The sequence below is a fragment of the Mandrillus leucophaeus genome, unplaced genomic scaffold, assembly GCF_000951045.1.
Source record: "Mandrillus leucophaeus isolate KB7577 unplaced genomic scaffold, Mleu.le_1.0 Scaffold176, whole genome shotgun sequence".
Classification (NCBI taxonomy): domain Eukaryota; kingdom Metazoa; phylum Chordata; class Mammalia; order Primates; family Cercopithecidae; genus Mandrillus; species Mandrillus leucophaeus.
In genome coordinates this window covers 689,273-710,819 of record NW_012101765.1, presented here as the reverse complement: position 1 = coordinate 710,819, position 21,547 = coordinate 689,273, and the positions used below count along the sequence as shown (strand labels likewise).

Below are 21,547 nucleotides of genomic sequence, written 5' to 3'. Positions count from 1 at the left end.
AGTTGCTTATCAGCTTAAGGAGATTTGGGGCTGAGACGATGGGGTTTTCTAAATATACAATCATGTCATCTGCAAACAGGGACAATTTGACTTCTTTTCCTAATTGAATACGCTTTCTTTCTTTCTCTTGCCTTATTGCCCTGGCCAGATCTTCCAACACTATGATGAATAGGAGTGGTGAGAGAAGGTATCCCTGTCTTGTGCCAGTTTTCAAAGGGAATGCTTCCAGTCTTTGCCCATTCAGTATGATAATGGCTGTGGGTTTGTGATAAATAGCTCTTATTATTTTGAGACAGGTTTCATCAATATCTAGTTTATTGAGAGTTTTTAGCATGAAAGGCTGTTGAATTTTGTAAAAGGCCTTTTCTGCATCTATTGAGATAATCATGTGGTTTTTGTCTTTGGTTCTGTTTATATGATGGATTAAGTTTATTGATTTGCTTATGGTGAACAAGCCTCGCATCCCAGGGATAAAGCCAACTTGATTGTGGTGGATAAGCTTTTTGATGTGCTGCTGGATTCGGTTTGCTGGTATTTTATTGAGGATTTTTGCATCAGTGTTCATCAGGGATATTGGTGTAAAATTCTCTTTTTGTCTCTGCCAGGCTTTGGTATCAGGATGATGCTGGCCTCATAAAAAGAGTTAGGGAGGATTCCCTCTTTTTCTGGTGATTGGAATAGTTTCAGAAGGAATGGTACCAGCTCCTCTTTGTACCTCTGGTAGAATTCGGCTGTGAATCCGTCTGGTCCTGAACTCTTTTTGGTTGGTAGGCTGTTAATTATTGCCTCAATTTCAGAGCCTGTTTTTGGTGTATTCAGGGATTCAGCTTCTTCCTGTCTTAGCCTTGGGAGGGTGTATGTGTCCAGGAATTTATCCATTTCTTCTAGATTTTCTAGTTTATTTGCATAGAGGTGGTTATAGTATTCTCCGATGGTAGTTTGTATTTCTGTGGGATCGGTGGTGATATCCCCTTTATCATTTTTTATTGCGTTTATTTTATTCTTCTCTCTTTTCTTATTAGTCTTGCTAGCGGTCTGTCAATTTTGTTGATCTTTTCAAAAAACCAGCTCCTGGATTCATTGATTTTTTGAGGGATTTTTTATGTCTCTATCTCCTCCAGTTCTGCTCTGATCTTAGTTATTTCTTGCCTTCTGCTAGCTTTTGAACGTGTTTGCTCTTGCTTCTCTAGTTCTTTTAATTGTGATGTTGGGGTGTCAATTTTAGATCTTTCTTGCTTTCTCTTGTGGGCATTTAGTGCTATAAATTTCCCTCTACACATTGCTTTAAATGTGTCCCAGAGATTCTGGTATGTTGTGTCTTTGTTCTCATTGGTTTCAAAGAACATCTTTATTTCTGCCTTCATTTTGTTATGTACCCAGTAGTCATTCAGGAGCAGGTTGTTCAGTTTCCATGTAGTTGAGCGGTTTGAGTGAGTTTCTTAATCCTGAGTTCTAATTTGATTTCACTGTTGTCTGAGAGACAGTATAGTGATTTCTGTTCTTTTACATTTGCTGAGGAGTGCTTTACTTCCAACTATGTGGTCAATTTTGGAATAAGTGTGATGTGATGCTGGAAGAATGTATATTTTGTCAATTTGGGGTGGAGAGTTCTGTAGATGTCTGTTAGGTCTGCTTGGTGCAGAGCTGAGTTCAAGTCCTGGATATCCTTGTTAACCTTCTGTCTCATTGATCTGTCTAATATTGACAGTGGGGTGTTAAAGTCTCCCATTATTAAAAAACAAAAAACAAAAACAAAAAAAACACTGTTAACAAAGGTGTGAGAAAATTGTTACTCTCTTACATTGCTGGCAAAAATGTAAACCGGTTCAATCTTTACAGAGGAAATTTGGCAGTATCTACCAAAGTGACAAATTATATTCTTTGTATAAATGTATGATAACTGATAAATTATACTCTTTCATCAAGCAATTAACTCTACTCCTCGGATACATCTAGGATATACAAATACTCTTGTACATATTCCGCTCATACATGTAATTCATTAAACAGTTGTTGGTAACAGCAAAAGATTGAAACAAAAACTAAGTATCTATTAGTAAGGGGCTGGTTAATTACATTTTGATATACACGTAAGAGTGAAATACTCTACAGCCAATGTGATGACCAGTGTTCTTATATGCTGATGGGGAAAGATATCTAAGTGAAAAACGGAGATACAAAACTGTGTGTGTAGTATATTAGCATTTGTCTAAATTGAGAATATGGGGTTTTTTTTCTTATATATGCATTATATATCTGAAAGGAAAATTCATGAAAATAAGTACACTGGATGGCTACAGAAACGGAAACTAGGAAACTAGGGGACAGGTAGATGTAAATGGCAAGGGTATCTCATTGTACACTCTATACTTTTTGCATTTTGAACCATGAACATGTATTACCTACTCAAAAATTAAAAATGAAAAGTGATAAAGATGAAATCTTAAAAGCAAGCCCCTAAAAGTGTACGTTATATTCAGGGAACCAGATAAAAAGCAGATTTTTCATCACAAGAAAATGTGGCCAGAAGACACTGGATGGACTTAAAGTATGGGAAGAAAAAAAAACTGCCAATGTAAAATTCAATAATCAGTGGAAATCTCTTTCAAAACAAAGGTCTTTGGGTTCTGGTTAGGTTTGGCTAAAGGGAGTCAGCGGTAGAAATCAGAAGTCAGGAGGAAGGAGAAACGAGGGTCTTTCTCCCCTAACCCCTCAGCTTTAGGATCCTCTATAGCAGTAGTTATATCTCTTCAGAGGTACCCTCTCACACAAATCAGTGCTGCTTCGTCTCATCAGCTATCTCCTGTCTGTGGGCTCTAGTAATACTTTCTTTTTCCTTTGTCCCTCCATTTCTAGAGCTAACAGCAACTTGCCACAATTGCCATTGTCCAGGTTCGCCATCTCCTGTCTATTCTCTCAGATCATCTAACACCTTTAAAAGTGATTCTATGAGTAAGTTCCTTCTACTGAATTATCTAGCATGGTTTACATTTACCTAACTGAATCTTGACTGAAATATATCTTAATCAAAAAGAAAATGAAGGTCAGTCTGCCAAGCCCTAGACCCAGGAGGGGAGGCCACTACTGATAGCCCAGAGGGAAAGAACAAACTGGGGGTATCTGGGATGCAGTGGCCTTAGTCCTTCAGGTGGAACAATGCAACATGGGAAAGAAAACCAAGCACACAGCTGACAGTTCGTCAGAGAATGAAGAGTACATTGTGTAGAAGGTACTAGACACGCATGTAGTTAAGGGGCAAATGGAGTATCTACTGATGTGGAAAGGCTTTTCTGAGGAGCACAATACTTGGGAATCTGAGAAAAACTTGGATTGCCTTTAGCTCATTTCTTAGTTTACAAAAAAGTTTAAGATGATGAAGGAGGGTTAAAATAACAAACCTGGGGAGAAGTCAGAAAGTAGCAAGGAAATCCAATTTCTCAAACTGTGCTGACAGTACCAAGTCCAAAAAAGAGAACAGAGCAATGTTATCGCTCGGGGCTTTGAGATAAGACTAGAACCAGAAAAGATTATTGGGGCAACAGATTCCTGTGGCGATTTATGTTTTTAATGAAATGGAAAGATAGATGAAGCAGACCTGGTTCTTGCAAAAGAAGCTAATGTGAAATGTCTACAAAACTATGACAGCATTTTATGAAGAGAGACTGATGTTGCATGCACACCTTGAGGATGCAGAAAACAAAGAGGAAAAAACAGCAAAGGGCTAAAGGAGGGGGTGATCCCTGTCACTTCTCTTAGTACATAATACATTCACATTCCTGTCTCTTCCCTTCTCCCCACCCCTTTCTATCCTAAACACGTCCTTGAAAAAATGTGCTTATCACTGTGCTCCACAGGAGAAAAGCTAGTATTGGTTCTCTTTAACATATTGATAGTCCTATTCATAGGGGGAAAAACTAAAAAAGGAAACAAAAGTGAATTCATCGAAAATCATTCCCTACAAAACAAGGAGCAAATTGTTTATTAACCTCAATTCCAAAATTAAAAGGGAAAACCTTTTCAAGGTACCATAGTTTAAGAAAACTATAGCTAATAAGCTTCAACCAATAAATTACTAAAAATATATGCTTTGCTTAAATATTTTGAATTCTATAATTCTGTTCATTGCTTCTTATATAGCAAACTTGGAAGAAATTCTTCCAGCGCCTTAATCCTGGGATAGTTTCTCATAAGTTTTCTTTGTAAGAAGCAGTGAGCAAAATTTTGTCAATTTTATAATTACAGAAGCATTCATGTAATTTTTTTTCTTTTTTCTTCATTCCACAGTAAAAGCTGCCAGTATAATATTGTAGTTCTATAAACCAAAAATATTAGTGGGAAGGAAGTTAAAAAAAAAAGTTCAGATATATAGTTTTTAAATGATCTGACTTAGTACAAGATTAAGCCATTCAAAATAAAAAAATTCAAACGTACTTACACCATTCATAATGACTATATACATCCTTTAAAGAATAACTTTTAAAGAATAAAGATCTTCCTAATAGTAGGTTGTAGTCAACTGCTTTTTGCTCTAATTTTTGTATATCCACACTGACCAAGAGAACTATCAAGCTTTCCTTCCTTCAGAATAGAAAAACAATAAATACCATTTTCCAAAACGACACATGTACAGTCCTCTAGATTCTGATATATATAGTAATGTGGGTGGGAACAGGGTATTTCTTTTCCCCGATCACTTTCCATCCCTGCCAACACAAATATACCAACTAGTAATCTATCTCTTTGCCCATAAAACAACTACAATACCAACCACTTTACTCCAAAATCAATAAAGGGAGCAATGAAGACCAAAATTACAGGGGAAAAGATGCTCATCACAACTAAGACCAAATGCAATACTAAGTTTCTAACGATGGCCAATATAAACAAATGCACTAAGAATTTTTTAATATTGACTTTAGCTACAACAAATCCTATAAAAAAAATATTCTAGTGTAATAGGGAAGAACAAAACCATCTCATGAAGTTTAGTAAGAGAAAAGAATTAAGACCACCAACTGCCTCAAATATATATATATAATCATCTCTTCCTCAGAGAGAGAAGACAAAGAGATAGAAGGCTAGATGGCCTAGATTTTTCTTTAAAATGACCAAGTTCACATGTCACAGATGATTAGTAAAGACAGTAGATACAAAATTGGTTAAGGTGCTGAATAAGTGTTCGTCAATGTAACGAGTCAGGAAGTAGTAAGAGTGCCATGTGCTGTGGAGATGGGCAATACTCATTGAACCCTACAAGACAAACACCTTTTGTGGGGCCCAGACCCCACAAAAAACAAATGTACCTTTATAATTAGACTTTCTTCCTGTATTTCCAAGCCATTTCCTAAATTAGTTGAAAGCCTAGACTTAAATTATAAATGCAATCAAGTAAAACTTGATTATAGAGTAAAGACTGAAGTTAGGCTAGGCATAAATGCTGTGTTTGAAATACAGTACAATTTAGCAACATAATCAGAAAAATCAGTGATCTAAACATTACATGTGTAGTCTAGTCCAAGATGATCTAGCCACTCAAAATAAGAGACTGATTATACCCACTTAGCTCCATGAAGACAAGAACATTTGGTCTTCTCTCTTAGACAACTTGCCAATACACCTTTTAGTCTTTGCCAGTGCACACACCAAATACTACTAGCTGAACTAGTTCCTCCAGTGATTCTTGTGGACCTAGTGGCCGTCAGGCAAATACCTGCTGTCCTATAACTCACCTCTGCCTAGAATGCTGAAATCTATGAACATTTCCTTCCTGTTGGGTAAAAGGAGGTTGTAAAGGCAGCATTAAAATGTGCTTTTCTTTTATGTAAAACTTACAAAGTTTATGTTTTCTGCCTGAAAGTCCACTTAGTTTCAGAGTGTTTGACTTTGTTCCACCTGTGAAACTTAACTTAGGAACCAGTATTTAACCAATCTAAAACAAGGCAAGAGGGAAAAAACCAGTAACAACTTAATTAACTCAATTTGCAAAAGTCCCCCAACTTCTCAGGCTTCGGTTTTCTTATCTGCAAAGAATGAATTTGAGGTCCATATGCACAAAGCAAAATCTCTGTTTCTTTAGAAAATACAGCTTAGAAGGTCAACCCAGGTAAAGGTAGACAGAATTATAATTAGCTGATTTAAGACAATTCACCACATGACTTTTTATTTCTGTAACATTGGAAATAACACTCAGGTATAAATAAAAGCAGAATCCACTTTCCTTCCCTGTAGACAACACTAGCAAAACTCTAATTTTTCAAGTCTCCCAGCTGATAGAAGGCAGATCAATACATAAGTATAATTACAAAGTAGATAAAGGCTTTTACTAAGGTGGACATATATACCAGACAATACTGCCAGAGAATATAGTAACTTACAATTTTTCCATATAACATATTTTATTTGTAAATGTTATACATATATAAAAGACAGTCTCCTCATTTTTTCATATGTCAAGCAAATAAAAAACTTAAAGTCATGATACAAATCAAAAGAACTGTAAAAACAGATAATAAATATATTGAAATCTGTTAATATCCAGGTACCTTAAACATTCTGTTTGCCATCCCTAAGAGGCTCTTCTGCTCCTTCATCTAAGTTATTCCTGTCATTCCTTCAGAGTACAGCAAGTTAGCTCACCCAGCACATTTTCACTGACCTCCAAGACAGGTCAAGTCCCTGTTATCCTCTCTCATTGCACCCTGTAATTCCCTCCTAACTACCATTATATAAAAGTGTAACTACTTGTTTAATATAATATCTCTTAGCTCTGTAACATCTTTGAGAACGAGAATTTATCTATCTTATATTCTCTTTTATCCCTAGAAGCAGAGCGTTACAGAATAAATAATTATGCAGTAATTGTTAGAAAAATTTTTTGATTAAATATTTAAATAAAATAACATACTGTTGTAGATTGACTACTCTTTTAGTAGAACTAACATGTTGCTATTTCCCCATTTTTCTTCTGGTATGGAAAATATAATTAACTTCTCTGTAAAGTAAATACAAATAATGCAAAAAGTTTTCCTTCTAAGAAATCTTACTATTTAGTAAGTCATCAACATAACATATTTCTTTTGACTTATATGGAACATCTTAGATAAGATTTGCTTCTGCTTAACACATTATTTTTTACATGGGCAGTAGTCGAAAAGCTAGTGTATTCGTCCATTTTCATATTGCTATGAAGAAATACCCGAGACTGGGTCATTTATGAAGAAAAAGAGGGGTTTAATGGGACTCACAGTTCTACATGGCTGAGGAGGCCTCAATCACAGCAGAAGGCGAAGGAGGAACAAAGGCATGTCTTACATGTTGGCAGGCAAGAGAGCGTGTGCAGGGGAACTGCCCTTTATAAATCCATCAGATCTCATGAGACTTATTCACTATCATGAGAACAGCACAGGAAAAACCTGACCCCATGATTCAATTACCCTTCCATGACACATGGGGTTTACGGAAGCTACAACTCAAAATGAGACTTGGGTGGGGACACGGCCAAATCATATCAGCTAGCAGGCAGTGCAAGAGAAGTCAATAAATGACATATAACCAAAGAACTTTTGAAAGTTTTATAAGAATTTTCACATAACAACGCTAAAATTAACAAAGATTATATAGATGAAAGAGGGAAAAAATGCCTGAAACAGTAATACTTCTTGCTTACGAATAATTTCTTTTAATACTTATTTTCTTCAAAAATCAGCAGAGAATAACTGAAACAGTTTTGGTAATCTGCAAAATAATGTAAACATTTTCTTTGTAGTGTTATTTTTTTTTTGTTTATTATTTTTCTCTACATAACCAATTCTTTAAGGAAATTACTTCTCTCTCCAACACTTCTATGGTTCTGATGGGGCAGCCAACATAGCACGGCTGGGGATATGTTCTGCGAAATGCATCATTAGATGATTTTGTCCTTGTGTGAACATCACTGAATGTACTTCCACAAACCTAAATGGTATAGTCTACTACACACCTGGGCTACAAACCTGTATAGCATGTTACTGTACTGAATACCATAGGCAACTGTAACAATAGTATTTGTGTGTCTAAACACAGAAAACTAAGTAAAAATACAGTATAAAACAAGCTTGTCCAACCTGCAGCCTGCGTGCAGCCCAGGTGGCTTTCAGTGAGGCCCAACACAAATTCGTGAACTTTCTTAAAACATTACATAATCTTTTTGCAATTTTTTTTTTCTTAGCTTACGAGCTGTCATCAGCGTTACTTATTTTATATATGGGCCAAGACAATCCTTGTTCTTCCAGTGTGGTCAGGGAAGCCAAAAGATTGGACACCCCAGTGTAAAATATAAAAGCTGTTTATGTGTATAGGCCACTTACCATGAATGGAGCTTGCAAGAACGATGTCGCTATGGGTGAGTCAGTGAGTGAATGGTGAATGAATGTAAAGGCCTATGACATGACTATACACTAATGTAGAAATATAAACACTGTATATGTAGGCTGGAGTGCAATGGTGTGATCTTAGCTCACTGCAACCTCTGCCTCCTGGGTTCAAGTGATTCTCCTGCCTCAGCCTCCCAAGTAGCTGGGATTATAGGCGCTTGCCACCACGACCAGCTAATTTTTTGTATTTTTAGTAGAGACAGGGTTTCACCATGTTGGCCAGGATGGTCTCAATCTCTTGACCTCGTGACCCACCCGCCTCGGCCTCCCAAAGTGCTGGGATTACAGGCGTGAGCCACCACGCCTGGCCTTTTTTTTTTTTTTTTTTTTTTTTTTTTAAAATACTTAAGCTTGAGTAAGATTTGTCAGGTATAATCAAAAAGTTCAAATACAAATACATTCACATATTCCTTCCAGCATCACAAAATAAATATAATTTTTTTAATACAGTTTTTTTTTTTTTTAGGTCAGGCGTGGTAGCTCACGCCTGTAATCCCAGAACTTTGGGAGCCTGAGGTGGGCAGATCATCTGAGGTCAGGAGCTCGAGACCAGCCTGGCCAACATGGTGAAATTCCATCTCTACTAAAAATACAAAAAATTAGCCAGGCATGGTGACGGATGCCTGTAATCCCAGTTACTCAGGAGGCTGACGAAGGAGAATTGCTTAAACCCAGGAGGAGGAGGCTGCAGTGAGCCAAGATCATGCCACTGCACTCTAGCCTGGGCAACAGAGCCAGACTCCATCCATCCATCCATCCATCCATCCATCCATAAAGGTTTTTTTTTTTAACTGCCTCACTCTTACAAATCTAAATAATACATTCTAAACTCTCCTTCCATCCTACAATTTTAAATATATACAAATCAATTTTTAAAGAGGCACAATGTACACGCACACATTTAAGTTTCTCTTTGGTTTTGTTTTATATTCTGGATTTCTTCTTCAGCTTTACATATTCCAACTTTCCTACAGAACTTTAAATTTTAACCATCATATTTTCTTAATTTCAAATTCATTTTTCATATCTTATTATTCCTTTCACACAGCATGATATTGATGATTTTAATGTTGCACATAACTTCTCAATTCTCTCTAGAAATGCTAATTATAGATTTTATATTTCATTTTTATTTTCAACATTAACACTGTTTCAAAATTATTTTTCACTTTTTCATTGCATTTTTTCATACTGAAGGCATTTTTGAATATCTGATGATTCTTAGATATTAATATGTAAAAATCAGGCCATATATAAATAATTGGGAGCCCTATGAGCATGAGTCTGGAGTTTCTTGGCTGATGAATTTTTCTTTAGAGTAATTAAGGAATTAGCAGCCTCAATGAGCAATCTGTAAATGCCAGAACGCAAAGGTCATTGTTCCAGGGTTAATTTATGTAGAGGAAATCAAAAAGTAGTATAGGCTGAGTATCCCTTATCTGAAATGCTCAGAATTAGAAGTGTTTCAGGTTTTGGATTTCGTAGTATTTATATTTATACTTACTGATTGAGCATCCCTAATCCAGAAATCTGAAATCTGTAATGTTCCAATGAGCATTTCCTTTGAGTATCATGTCAGCACTCAAAGAGTTGTGAATTTTGGAGCATTTTAGATGTCAGATTTTGGATTATCAGATTAGGGATACTCAACCTCTAATGCTGTTTCCCCACCCCAACGTGAGGTGATTGAACTAAATAAAAAAATTGTAATTAATTTCTTTATCTGCATCCTCCTCAAAATAAATGTTTCACATAATAATACTTATCCTATGAGACATACTCTTGACACTTTCTATTGCAATTTGTAATGATAAGTGATTTTATAAGCCACTGTTGTGGTGTGAGTACAATTTGAGGTATAAATAAATAACAGATGAAACTGTGACTTGCTCTGCTGTGTTTCAATGACCATTCCTCTATCTGCTTTCTGTCCCCCAGAAAACTGTAGAAATAATTCATTCACTGATAATCTTTCTCTATTTATTTTCATTCTCTTCTCTCTTTTACTTCTTTACTATAGTTTTAGTGGGTTCTTAGGAGGGCAGAAGGGATAATCACAAATGTTCAGTTTTTAATCTTTAATTTGAAGTTCTCTGTAAGCATTTTTTAAAAACCAGGATTTTCAGCCGGGAGTGGTGGCTCACGCCTATAATCCCAGCACTTTGGAAGGCCGAGGTGGGCAGATCACCTGTCAGGAGTTCAAGACCAGCCTGGCCAACATGGTGAAACCCCATCTCCACTAAAAATACAAAAACTATCTGGGCGTAGTGGTGCACACCTGTGGTCCCAAGTACTCTGGGGCTGAGGCATAAGAATCACTTGAACCTGGGAGGCAGAGGTTGCAGTGAACCAAGATCACACCACTGCACTCTGGCCTGGGTGACAGAGAGACTCTGTCTCAAAAAAACAAAACAATGGTCCGGGCACAGTGGTTCACGCCTGTAATCCCAGCACTCTGGGAGGCCGAGGCGAGTGGATCACGAGGTCAGGAGATCGAGACCATCCTGGTTAACACGGTGAAACCCCGCCTCTACTAAAAACACAAAAAAGCCGGGCGTGGTGGCGGCGCCTGTAGTCCCAGCTACTCAGGAGGCTGAGGCAGGAGAATGGCGTGAACCTGGGAGGCGGAGCTTGCAGTGAGCAGAGATCGTGCCATTGCACTCCAGCCTGGGTGACAGAGCGAGACTCCGTCTCAAAAAGAAAAAAAAGAAAGAACAACAACAAAACAAACAAACAGGATTTTCCTAACCTCCTCCTGGCCTGATGTAAGCTCTCTCTGTTCACTATCTATCATAGCCTAAACTGCTGTATTCTGGGACTTACCATTAGAGCTTCCCAAGGCAATATGGAGAATTAAAAAGAAAAGTAAAGTGCTTGTAGCAACCAGAGGAATCTGTAAATCAAAATTCCATTTCACTATTAAAACTTACAGTAAAATTATGGTTACATGTTCAAAATTAAACCTGAATACTTAAGTGAAAAAATAAACATTACTTTTTGCGGGGATAATTTAGGAAAGGTTTCTTCTTCAGAAGAAATTATCAAAAACAAATTCTCAAACACATCAAGAAAAATAATGCATTTATAAGAAGTAAAAAGTACTTACACAGCAAGGCTACTCAAAACATATTGTACGTGCTCACATTCATCTGGGAATGATGCACTGGCTGTTGTAAAACAACAAAGTGCAGTCTGAAGAACCTGAAGCTGTGGCAAAGGGACCTGCCATCTTCCAGCATAATCTTCAACCACCTGACAGGGAAGCAATCCAGATATTACTATAGAAAATGTTCTCAACATCTCGAGGTTAAAAATTTGCATAAAAGTTACTGGATAAATTAAAATATTAGTTCAGCAGGAACACAGGTGACTGGAGGGAGGGATCTTCTATACTGTTTATTTTCATGACATATATCTGAAAATAAAATCAATTATTATCTTTGAAAAGATGTAAAATATAGTGTATGAATGTCTGTACTATTCAACTGCCATTTTTTTTACCAAATTTTGTTAACTAATGCCCTTTATCTCCCATGTCCAGCTTTAGTGAAAATAATATTCAATATTAAAATAGCTAGCGAGTAGAATATAGTAATAAAATTAGAAATGATCATGCATTATCATTATCATTATCATTATTATAAGGCTCTAAGCATTCTGGCAATAAATGAATATTCCAGCAACAAAAGATATATGACATGATACTCTGATTATGAATATTTAACCTGTACCATATTATGGGGAAGAGTCCAGAATACAGTCAGTCTCGGCTCTGTCACTTAATTAGTTTTATTAATCTGGGTAGGTCAACAGGTCATCTTACTTCTCAATGCATTAGTTTCCTTACTATAAAATGGAGATGAAATGCTCTCTGAAGCCAAATTGGGGTAATTTATGAGAAAACATTTTAGAAACATCAATTGCTATGTTGCAAGAATGCTATATTAAAACAATATATTATATTAACAAAATTCATCATCTAAAACTACTGCCTTCAGGCGAGATTTGGCCTGCCACCTGTTTTTGTACATCCACGAGGTAAAAGTGATTTTACATTTTTAAGTGGCTGGAAAAACAAATCACTTTGTGATATGTGAAAATTACATGAAATTCAAATTTCAATATCTACAAATAAGGTTTTATTGGAACACAACCAGGTTTATCCATTTATGTTTGTCTATGGCTGCTTTCCTGCTACAACAACTGAGTTCAGTAGTTGTGACAGAAAGACTATGGCTTACAAAGCCTTAAATATTTAATGTCTGTCCTTTTACAGAAAAAAGTTTGCTGACTCCTGATATATAAGCTAAGAAAACTAGAATACAAAAGGCAAGAACAGTCAGAGCCGAAAAGACTTTTCACACTAATCACTTCCTACTGGGAGACAATTTTCCATGGGTCTCTCACATTTCTACAATTTTTCAAAAAGCCCTAGCTGACTTTATCTTTTTGAAGATATTTATAGCAAGCAGCCTTGAAAAACAGAGATGATGTCTCCCTCCAGAGCAGAGAACCACTTTATATCCAGTATAATAAAGACACTGTCTCCCTCTAGGGCAAAGCTCAGGCAGATATGCTTGCAGACCATTGTAAAAGATTAGGGTTCCTTAAACTTGAGGTTCCTCAACTGTGATGAAAACCTGCTAAGTGTAGCATCCACTTGGGCTACCATGTCAACTGTATGAGACTTGAGGTAGCGAGGGGCACCATCATAAACACTCATGCTGTGCCATGATTAATAAAGTCCATTATCTCTGACTCAAGAGTTTCGTGTCTTCTGCCAGCACCTGTAAAACTGTGGCAGACAAACTTGGATAAAAGCTCACTCTTCACAGTTCTTGACAATTCCCAATAGCAATACCAGGTACTCATACATCTTTCCAATGTTTCTGGGAACACATACAGATAAAAAAGAAAGCTAAAGGAGATTGTTTCTGAACTTGTATCTCGTCTGGATCTTGCAGTTCTCACTAGCTGGAAAGTAAAAACCACTACTAACTATGGTGTCATCAGTACAGATGAAAAAAGGAGGAATGTTAGAAAAAACATTGGTAACCTGGCTCTAAATTTGCTCTTCCCTGAAGTCCCTGACTAGCTTTATTGCCTTTCCCTGGTTACCAAACCCCTACTCTGGTGCCACATAAAAAATAGGTACCCGACAGCCTCATATTTTTCTTGTTCACAGTCCATGTCTACTTGCAACCTTACCTGCTCCCTATTTATGGGTTGGGTTTATCTCCTTAGAAGAGAAGCTTTCTACTTTCTCAGGTTCTGTTCTCATTATAGCTTCCTTCATTCATTCAGATTCAGCTACCAATGCATTGCCTGGTCTAGCTGAGCCCAAACCTAACACAATACAAGTCCTTGTGGACAACACCTCCATTAGGTTTGCCACAATACCCTGAAAGGGACATAAACAAAATCAACTGAAATTTAGATACCATCTTACATTGTTTAAAGTCGTGTCAGGCACTGTAATTCATTATAACACTATTTCTCTTTGAAATATTTTCTCTATATATATAAAATAAGTACATTACAGTGCCCTATTAAAATGAAATTTTTTTCCTGTGCTGTGAGTGCTATCATAGGCACTCAGCTAATCTGTGTGTTCTACCAGGCCACAAGGCAGTAAGCACATCTTTCACTTTCTTTCTTTTTTGGTATTCTAGTAGATTGCCATTAACATAATGGTGGCCAGGATAACGCTGAAGCTGCTGCAAACATATAAGAATAGTGTTTTCCAAGATCTTAAAAACCCACTCTTACTACAGTTCTAACCTTTTAAAGAAAATCGTCTAAGAAGCGGAAGATTAAGGCCAGCAATCTTTATGGATTGTGGAAGCCCTTTTCTTATTTTGAAGAGCATAACAAACATTACTGTAGTGAATATTTACAGAAATTATAGGAATACTGCTGACAGAAGCAGTAGCCAAGGCCAGATGCATGCTATGATATAAAGGGAGTTGAAGAGGACAGAGCTGATGCCAAAGAAAGATGTTAGACTATTCTAATAATCCGGCAGCACTTTCAAGAGCATATACTCTGCTCTAAATGGGATATAGTATATACTATAAAATGTCATATCTTAATTGACCAAGGTAAATTAATGTGAGAATGAGAGAAGACTTGTCAGCCAAAACTGTCAAAATGTAAACTTAATATAAAACTATTAAGTTAAAATTACATTAAATCATTTAGGAACCCTAAAATACATCATCTAAATTGTTAAGGACTGAATTTTGTCCTCCTAAAATTCATTTGTTGAAGCCCTAACCCTCAATGGGACTGTATTTGAAGATAGGGCTTTGAGGAAGTAATTAAGTTTAAATGAGGTCATAAAGGTGAAATCCTATTCCAGTAGAATTGGTGGTGAGGAGGAGGAAGAGTGAGGAAGAAGAGGGAGGAGGAGTGAGGAAGAGTGAGAGGCATGAGGAGGAGTGAGGAAGGGGAGGGAAGAAAAGGAGGAGGCAGAAAGACCTCTCTCTTTCTCTATGCACATTCACCAAAGAATGGCCATGTGAGCATACAGCAAGAACAGGTCATCTGCAAGCCATGAAAAGAGCCCTCACCAGAACATGACCATCTGCCATCCTGATCTGGGACTTCCAGTCTCCAGAACTGTGAGAAAATAAATTTATGTTGTTTAAGCCACCCAGCATTTTCTTATGGCAGCCTAAGTAATACACAACTATTTAAACATATAAAGTGATCAACTAAAATATCGGTATCTGTTTCTTAATTGACCTCTCCTTTTTGTAATATGACAAAGAAAACTACCAAACATTAGTTTGTCACTGAGCAAACAATGATCTTCATATCTAAACCCATATTAACAGACTAGATCATTAACACAGTATCAAGCATGTCTTTATTTCTATTAGTTGGCTATTCACATCCCTGTTATTCTCTCCTCCCTGAAGACTCCCATTGTCATCAACTTCCTTACCTCAAACACCTCACAGTTCATAGGTGTCAGTCAAGCTGTTCACTAATATTAAGTTCATCATTTGTTTACAGCGAACCCAGTCACTTTTAAAAACTGATTAACAAGCCAGGCACAGTGGCTCACGCCTGTAATCCCAACACTATGGGAGGCCGAGGTGGGCGGATCACAAGGTCAAGAGATCGAGACCCTCCTAGCCAACATGGTGAAACCCTGTCTCTACTAAAAATATAAAAATTAGCTGGGCGTGGTGGCACGCGCCGGTAGTCCTAGCTACTTGGGAGGCTAAGGCAGGAGAATCGCTTGAACTGGAAGGCAGACGTTGCAGTGAGCCGAGATCGTGCCACTGCACTCCAGCCTGGCGACAAAGTGAGACTGTCTTTAAAAAAAAAAAAAAAAAAAAATTAACAAACCAGAAGACATGTCACAATGACCCTCCATTTTAGGAGCGTCAAAGAATGGCTGTGATACACACCTGTAGGAATGTGTTGAACACAGACTAATACAATCTGTGCACTGATAAGTTTGCTAATTTTCTAAATACCTAAAATGTTTTAAAACACATTAGGTTAGTCTTACCCCCTTGAGTATGCTTATGTTATTCATATGTAATGTAGTTGTATATATAAAAATATTTCTTAGCTATCCATTGAGAGATCCTAGAAGCAATGACTCTACAGTAACAGTAACACACTTAGTGCCCAAATCTTGGTCTCTAAACACCATTCTCCAATAAAATGAATAAAGCAGTTGATTCCAGAGCTGGGATAGGGAAAACACAAGATGAGCCTGGAACATCTTGTGTTCCCAGAAAGTAGAGAAATGCTGTGAATAACAACAGGATATGAGAATATGGGAGTCAACCTGAAGGAGCTCCAAAAGGCTAAAGCTGGCACAACTTGAACAACAAAATAATGATAGCATTGGACTTTAATCCATACAATAAAATATATGTAAGTCCATACATATACAAATAATAAATGTTAGCAATGAAACAGCTGTTTCCTACAGTGAAAGAAGGAAAAAGACAGAGAAGCACCACTAGGCAGACACCACAATGACAAATGTTGCAGACAACATCCATGCATTGATGTTAATAGTGAGTGAAAGTTTGAGGAGAAGCAGGATTTGCAGTCTTAAAGTATCTCCCCCAAGACATTTATCAACAGATACATAGACAGTAACATTAGAGTGGAAAATCCTCACAAACATAAACTTAAAGCCATCAAGGTAAATATCACCTGTGAACTATATAATAAAATACACTATTATCATGAATCTCTTCCTAACAATACATTGAGAAAGACACAATGCCACTTTTGTGGTACTTCTGCCAAAAATGCACAGACTGATTCCAGTCACAAGAAAACATCAGACAAACCCAAAGTGAGGGATATTCTAAAAAATATTAATAACTGATCAGTGTTCTTCAAAAATGGCAAGCAAAGGCAAGGAAAGACTGAGGAACTGTTTGGAAGGGACTAAGGAGAAACAACTAAATACAATGTGAGATCATGGATAACATCCTGGAATTGGAAAAGAACATTAGTGGAAAAATTTGAAAAGGTCTACAATTTTGTGACTATTGTACCAATGTTACTCTCCCGTTCTTGATAGCTGTACTGTATTCTGTAAGTCTAAAATTAGTTCAGTTTTAAAAATTTTAAAAACAAATCTATCTGTTCATCCTTTTCCCTCAAATTTCAATGTTGTTATAGATTTTCTGGATGTTATTTGATAACATAAGCAGATTTCTACATTTACTTTTTCTACTTTATTGCCTATTTGCACCTCAAGATTTGCCCTTGCCTGTAGGTATTATTTCAAGAGTCAGATGGAAAAACAAAGCAGGTAAATTGGCAGCAGAATGGACAGAGTATAGGCTTTGGAAGCAGACAGACCTAGGTTTGAATTCCAGCTCTGTCACTCATTAGCTGGTAACCTTAGCAAAGTCATTAAACTTCTATTCTAAATTACCTATAAAATGAATTTAATATCACTTTAATCACAGGCCTACTGAAAATTTACGTAAGACATATATTAAAATATACGATAATTTCTGGCATGTAACAAACAAGAGCTATCAGATATAAAAATGGTACGGATATAAAGTGCACCATTACTAGTACACCTTGTTTTAAGAAAAGAAAATGACAAAATCAAGCTTGCTTTAGTGACAATTTCATTACATCATTAAGAACTGGTTCATTATTTGTTTCCAAGTATGATTAATTACAACAAATTTTACTCACTTTTAGCAAGCAAACAGATCACTCCTAAATAAAATCTGAAAACGACTGCTGAGTTTCAGCTATTTAGTTCGATACTCATCTGACAAACGAAGCATATCCTACATACGGCAATATAAATAAAATGCTACATGCCTGAACAGATACCTGAAGACTCACTGTTTTTACAATTCTCCCTGGAGAATGAAAAAGATAAATTGTTTGGAAAAAAGAGAGTCACTTGTCAATTTGACCTTTTCTATCAGGATAATCATGTAATGGAAATCTAAAAGTCATGTTTAAAAAAAAAAAAAAAAAAAAAAAACACCAAAATGGTTTAGAAATACATTCCAAGTTAAAAGTTGTTGGAAATCTGCAAAGAACATAATCTACAGTAGCAAGCAACTAAAACCTGGTACTTTTGGGGGCTTAGTAAAGCATACTGTTCAACTCACTACTCCTTAAAAGCTGGTATTTATACGACATTAATGTATTTGATAGGTTCTGTAAATGTAATAAGACAAAACCTTTTCAAAATGGAAAATGGAGTAAACATCTCTCTAAAATATTAATATTCCATACAATCATACTGTTAAAAGGAATCTTGAAGATTATCTAGTCCAACCTACCAACCAGAGCAAAAATACCCATTACAGTATCACTCCCAGAGAGTTAACCAACATGAATACTGTTACTGATGGGGAATGCACCATCTCAAATGACAATTTACTTAACTTTACAGACATCTTTATTAGAGGATTCTTCATTATGAAGCAAAAACAGATAGATGTGACATCCATCTATCAGTTCTAGTTTGAAGTTTTAAAATTATGTAAATAAAACATGCAATATCCCATCAAATATTATAAGGCAGCTATCAGATACATCTTTATTATAGTCTCTGCCTAGATTAAATATCTGCTATCCTTTCATCATTTTAACTATTTCTCCATAGTCTACAAAATTTCCAGTTCTCATTAGCATATCTGTCTGTGCTCCAAAATGTGCATGTTCCTCTTAAATAAAGCTCCCAAAATGTAACATAAGACTTCAGTTAACTCTAGTCAGAATTAGTTGGACTATCATCTCCCTGTTTTTGACTCTATGATAATATTAATTTAGTTTGCAGTTCCTTTAGGTTGACTCAGCAAAAATACTTTTTCATATAGATCCCATAACTTTTTATAGTTGATTTTTTACGGTATAACTGTACGTTAATCCTCTCACTTTTCCCATTCTTAAGTTTCAGCCCAAACCTTCAACACTGCCTTTTTAGCCAATACATTAGCATTTCCTCCCAGTTTGTGGCACCTATAAATCTGAAAAGTTAGTTTTTTATTTTATCATAAAAGTTGTATACAAAAAAAATTCACACAGAGATATTTATAATAGTACCAAGTTCAGTTCCTTAGCTAACCTTAGAACCATTACTCAGTATTCTTTAGGCAAGAGTGTTAAGTCAGTTACTAATACTAATCCATCCCCCATCTCCCTATCTATCTATAAGAATACCATGAGAAATTTTGTATACAAAACCATGCTGAAATCCATATATGCTGAGTCTGTCATCTCTCTCATATCCATTACCAGTAATCCATTTTTTTAAAGTAGAAACAAAAATTTGGAATGACCTGATTTAATGAACCCATAGTGATGGCTAGAAATGAAGAGCTCCCTTTCTAACCATCAATAATTTTGCTCAACATTATATTACTTTTAGTGGTCATCTGTTCCCATAACCTACCTTTTTGAAAAACAATATTTCCCCATATTTAGACTAACAGCATGTCTTCAGTTATTTGTATCTTCAAATCTTAAATGAAGTGTTTCCTGTCCCACCCCTCCCCCATATCCTGGGATGAGATTTAAACTTATTTAAAATACCCTATCAGCTTTCCCTACCTGTTTTGGGCTTTAATACTTTTAACCACAGTTAGTTACTAATTTGAAAATCATTCACCTTGTTAGAAATTTCAAAAATAAAATGAAGTAGTTTTATTTTTCTATGCAAAGCAGAGGGTCTACCCCCTTCATTCACACCAGCTAATTTAATAGAAGATAATGAACATGCACAAGAAGGAATGAAATTAAATAATGTTATAGGAATTAATTCCATCCAAGAGGAAAGAATATGTATCAGAACCCTACTAACTAGTTTAACAAAGAAATCAGTCAGATACTCACAAAAGTTTCAAATGTAATAAGTATTATACTTGCTAATATAGGGATTCCAGAATTAGCATATTAAGCATGTTTTATATCAAATACAAAGAAATTTTACAAACGAATTCAGCCTATGAAGTAGTTTTATTTACATTCACAATAGTCACCTAAAATTCAATATATATACAAAACAGGGGGCTTTGGTGACTCATGAAATACGGTGAAGCTACAACACAGAGTATACAAAATTACTTCTACACTAAAAAAAAACCTTGGTTTTCAGAAATGATTTCCATTAAACACACAGTAAATAACTCTTTGAACCAAGACATTTGACATTAATATTTAAAATCAGTTGTGACTTCTTCAGTTTTTTAAAATATTCTGTTAAATTGCATTCTGTTAGTTTACATAAAAATAGTATTACAGCATGTTTCATTTCTTTCCTATGTGTTATTTTGAAAAGGTATCCCTATCTCAGAAGCAGTATAATTTTTCTGACATTCCCACAAATGCAAGTTTTTTCATAGGTATATTTCATAAATTAAATGAAGAACAATGATTCCCCATAAAAATTTAAGTCTGTAACTTCTTCTCTTTTTTGTAGCAACCAACATTTTATAAGCCACGGCAAAGAAATGGAAAACAGACTGCCTATATTGGTGCGTGAAAGAGAGATGAGTAGAGAAGGCTAAACAACAAAAATTCATTCAGAATCCTCCTCCTCTATTCTGATTCTTGTATTTTTATCCTCTTCCTAAATTCTGGACATGGTAAGTTTGGGGCAAACTTTTTCTCTTTTCCTCTACATTCCTGTTTATAAAATAAGAACTTACTCCATCTCAAAAAATACCAGTGAAAGGATGATTTTCCTCCTTCCCTAAAATTCTTTTACCCCATGGAAGTAAAATCAACAATACCAGTAAGAGTCTATCAGCTCCTGGCCAAGGTTAATGTATTGGTCTGGTTCTCATATCCCTCTTGAGCTGTCTACTTCCACCAGGTTTGAGGCAGGTCAGAGTCCTCCATGTGGCAGCTTAGGTATCTGCCTAAAGATCCAAATTTCCTCTTATAAATAGTAGGTCATTTTAAAGGCTTTTGATGAATTTTGACCCCTGCCAACTTTTCATTTGATTCAAAAATCAGAGCTTAGAGCAGTCTATTAAATGCTTCCTTCATAAATATTAAAATTGGTGCATGGACAAGGGAACCCCAAAATATATGCAGAAGAAGTACATGAAGATCAGATTAAAATAAGGGATGAACAAACACCAACTGTAGGATGAGGTTTGCTCAGTTTCAAGAACTAAATTTGTTTAAAAAAAAAAAAAAAAAAAACAGATGACGCACTCACAATCAACAGTGGAAGAATTAAAGAAAAATAAAAGGAGGGCATACTGATTAAGTTAGAAGAGGGACTTCCTTAGGAATAAGAGTTTACTCTTAGAGGCTAGACTAGACAGGTATCAAAAAAGAAAAAGAAGATATATGTCGGAAGTAACTGTACTTATAGATGAAATTAGAGGAAAAAAAAAGAATATAGATGTTACTCAAAGGAAGGGTGACTGTTTACAAATGTACCTAACTGCGGGACAGAAGGTAACGATGGGATGGAAATGTCAAGAGTGAACCAGACTGGAGATCCAACTATGGCAATATGGCAAAAGCTTGCTTTTTAAAAGACAGATAGAAAGTCTATAATAGGGCCGGGCGCGGTGGCTCACGCCTGTAATCCCAGCACTTTGGGAGGCCGAGGTGGGTGGATCACGAGGTCAGGGGTTCGAGACCAGCCTGACCAA

The 21,547-nt window shown here is 36.1% G+C and overlaps 2 protein-coding genes across 4 annotated transcripts in view; one reads left to right on the top strand and one right to left on the bottom strand.

Moving 5' to 3' along the window:
* CGGBP1 (CGG triplet repeat binding protein 1) overlaps positions 1-21,547 on the top strand; it is a 94,576-nt gene that overhangs the window by 48,810 nt on the left and 24,219 nt on the right. The window lies entirely within an intron of this gene.
* Positions 1-21,547, bottom strand: part of LOC105537617 (zinc finger protein 292-like) — a 76,977-nt gene that overhangs the window by 38,297 nt on the left and 17,133 nt on the right. The window contains exon 2 of the mRNA XM_011977276.1: positions 11,518-11,663. The gene's annotated coding sequence lies outside the window, so the exon portion shown is untranslated. The remainder of the gene's footprint in view (positions 1-11,517; positions 11,664-21,547) is intronic.